Source organism: Triticum aestivum, chromosome 2B, assembly GCF_018294505.1.
Source record: "Triticum aestivum cultivar Chinese Spring chromosome 2B, IWGSC CS RefSeq v2.1, whole genome shotgun sequence".
Taxonomy (NCBI): Eukaryota; Viridiplantae; Streptophyta; class Magnoliopsida; order Poales; family Poaceae; genus Triticum; species Triticum aestivum.
The window spans coordinates 369,608,556-369,612,214 of NC_057798.1; positions in this window are offsets into that span (position 1 = coordinate 369,608,556).

Below are 3,659 nucleotides of genomic sequence, written 5' to 3' on the forward strand. Positions count from 1 at the left end.
CATCATGTGAGCAATCAATGTCAAGAGAGTCCACTAGTGGGACAAGAGAAGTACCATCACCTATGTTACCTTTGGAGCGTCGCTCATGTGTTGTAGGTGAGGTGTTGAAGATCATCTCGTTGTCATCTTCATCTTGATGAACCATGTGGGCGGTGCATCATCGTCCACCATGGCCATCGGTTTGTTCATTGGAGGGATGGACTCATCGAGGGTAGGTATGTCGTCATGTAGGAGACCTAGCACCAAAGAAGAAAATACACTAGGAATAGAGGTTAAGTCGTTAGAAATCATAGTGGCCTCACGTGCCCTCTCAACTACCTCACACTCTAAGTGTTGTGGCTCACTCACTCCCTCAAAGATTCTCTCACTCATATGGTTGGTGCAGTCACTCAAATGGCGCTCAACCTCACATAGGATGTCTGGCATGCTCTCATGTGTGGGTCCAGTGGTGTTCACACTCATCCTCTCATAGGAAATGCTCTCAATGTCACGTATGGTGGAGTCACTCATGTCACTCATGTGGTGGTGGCTCTCCTCACATGGCACTTGGGGCATCTCGACATATGTGGGTGTCGGAGAGATGTAGGTGCAAATGTCTCCATGCTCAACTCCTATCGCCATGGTCGAAGGGGATGGCCCTTGCTCGACCCTCTTGTCGTCGTCTTGTTGTTGGAGGCCCATATGATGTGGCACCTTGTAGCTCGTCTCCATGACCGAAGGGAGTTTCCCATGCTCGGCCATCTTCCTTGAGGGGCTTCCGAAGATGGAAGTGTCGCCCTCGCTCGTAGGTGGTCGCCTTGGAATTGAAGAAGTTGTTGTAGGCGTACTCGTGGGAAGTAGGCAAAGATGCCGTACGTCCAAAGGCGAAGATGCCTTGAGAACACTTGGCGAAGATGCTGAAGTGGTTGATGTAGCCGTAGCACCGTCTTGGTGGTGGTCGTCTCGCGGTCTTCTTTTGTGCTCTTGAAGCTTGGACTTGGCATGAAGTAGGTCTTGTTGGGACTTGTGCACTTGCGCTTGTGGAGCATCTTCATGATGATGATGTCTTTGTCGTGCTTGAGCTCGTAGTCGATGTAGTTCGTCGTCGTCGTGCACATGATGCTTGGAGGTGACTTGCCCTTCATGGCAATGTTGATCACGAACGTGATGGTGGTCGCCATGTAGATGTGGACAAGGACGATTTGCACTTGCATCACTTTCGCGCTCCGAAGACTTGTGTCTTGAATGTCGCTGCCTTGAAGATGACGAAGGGGAAGAAGACTTGATCAAGGCTCTAATCTCCTCCATCCTTGCATCTTGCTCCTCTTTATGTGCGGAAAGCTTCTTGTCGATGTAGTCCCTTTTCCTTGCTTCGGAGTGATGAATGTTGATGGAGATGTTCTCGATGCGCTCTCGCAATCTTGATTGTGTGCCTTGTATTTGTCGTTGTTGATCGAACATGGACGCTTTGTTGATGTAGTTGTTCACGCTGTCGTTGTTGTTGTAGACCGGAGATGAAATGCCTTGCCTATCCATCACAAGACTCGAGCAAATATGAGTGGGAGAAAGATAAGAACTTATACCAATGTACCTTGACCGATGTTGACAATGAATCAAGTTCACTCAAATGCGGACAATGAAATAGCACTATTGGTACCAATCCTTGTCGGTTCTCACACCTACACAAGTAAAGCTTATGGAGGAGCTCGGTGAGGATAGTGGCACAAAAATTTAATGCAAAATGTTAGCAAGAGTCAATAATGTTGAAAGAGATTCACAAATTCGCAAGTGAAACAAATGGACCAATAGCAAGGAATGGCACACGGAAACACACACACGGATAGAGAAATGGGGTCGTGCAACCAAGGAATGAGCACAAAATGTGGAATCCATGGAAAACGCTCGTGTTGCACAACTCAAGAGAGACGCTAGCACGATTGCTCTATAGGCGGATACGACACTTGTGCACAACCTATAAGATGCAAAATGGATAAACTTCTATCCCAAGTATGCTATGTATGTATGGTTCCTGGTGTTTCTCTCAAGATGATCCAAGATGATCGGATATGACAATCTTATATGCAATGTGGTATGATGCTATGGCACTTGCTTACAAACTTCTTTGCTCTTTCTCTTTTGCTTAAAAGCTTTATTCTGTTTTTTATGGCCACTTTCGCACAATGCACAAACCAAGATAGCAATTGTGTATATGCGGGAATAAACTTTGTGACATAAAAGATGATACCAAGATATGCACCACTATGGTATGGTATGTATGCTATGGAGTATGATCACTAATGTGCACAAGTCACGTTGCCGTCAATACTCAAATGGCTAGTCTCGATAAGCAAATAACGCAAAATAGGCTAGTGGTTAACAATGCAATGGTAAGGGGAATATACAATGGAGGGATACCACGATACGAAGATGATATGGAGGTTACCGTCCTTGGAGATGATGAGTGGCGGTGTTCTTGAAGTAGAAACCAAGATGATGGAGTCTCGTCCCTAAGTAGCCGAAACACCTTAGGAAACAAAAAAACCGCAAACTCAAAATCTCAAACGTCAAATGTCAAAATGGTGGTAGCGGAAAGCGGTGGTGGTTTGCACTTGGCAATGCGGAGGTGGGATGACGGGCTATACGCGTGTCAAAGTTGAAGTTGCCGTCCCTAAGTAGCCAAAACACCTTAGGAGACACAACTCATAACACAAACAAAATGGGTTAAGTTGCGGTTGCGGAAGTGTATGGTGGGCAAGCCTATGCGGAAGTGGAATGGTGGCTATATACGTGTCGGAGTTGAAGTTGTCGTCCCTAAGTAGCCGAAACACCTTAGGAGACACAAGTCACAACTCAAACAACCACTAATGCTATATGGAACAAAATGGGTTAGGTTGCGGAAGTCGGTGGTGGCTATGCGGATGATATGGTGGAGGGCCTAGGCAAACCTGCCAAATTTTCAAAATTTTGATGGAGTCAAATGGTGATGGTGGTATTTTTGTGGGAAGGGGGATGTCAATATCTTCAAAACAAGCTAAAGAACGTCAAAAACGGACTCTGGATGAATTAGTTATGACCGAAACGGTGAAACGGGAAAAGCTGAAATGACAGGGGCCGGACATCCGGGGCTCGGGCCAGATTTCCGGGACTTGATGTCCAGAAACTTGTGCAAAAATGCACTCCAGGAGCCGGATGTCCGGCCTAATGGGCGGATGTCCGGGCTGACCGGATGTCCGGTGGTCGGGCCGGATGTCCGGGCTCCAAATCCGAGGATGAACTCGAGGAACTTGATTTAGGGGCGGAAATTGATGATTTCGGGGGTAAAATTGAAGAGATTTCGTGGATGGCAGGTGGGGAAACTTGGGGAAATGCTAGATCCACTCGAAACCAAGCAAATCCATGGATCAAAATCAACAAAACATCATCAAACCAACAAATCACAAAAACAAAAATTGGGGCTATTTTTGGTGGGGATTTTCGGATTTAGGACGAAATCAACAAAATCAAGCTAGAAAACACGGGGTAGGGGCTCCAAAAACATGATCAACGTGGCTCATGATACCATGATGATGTAGGGCGGATCCCTATGGGGCCGATCTTTCATGTTTGGAGTGGATCCTACGGGGGAAACACGAAGAACGCGCGGAAATCACAAGGGAAAACACGGGGTGAAACGAGAGAAC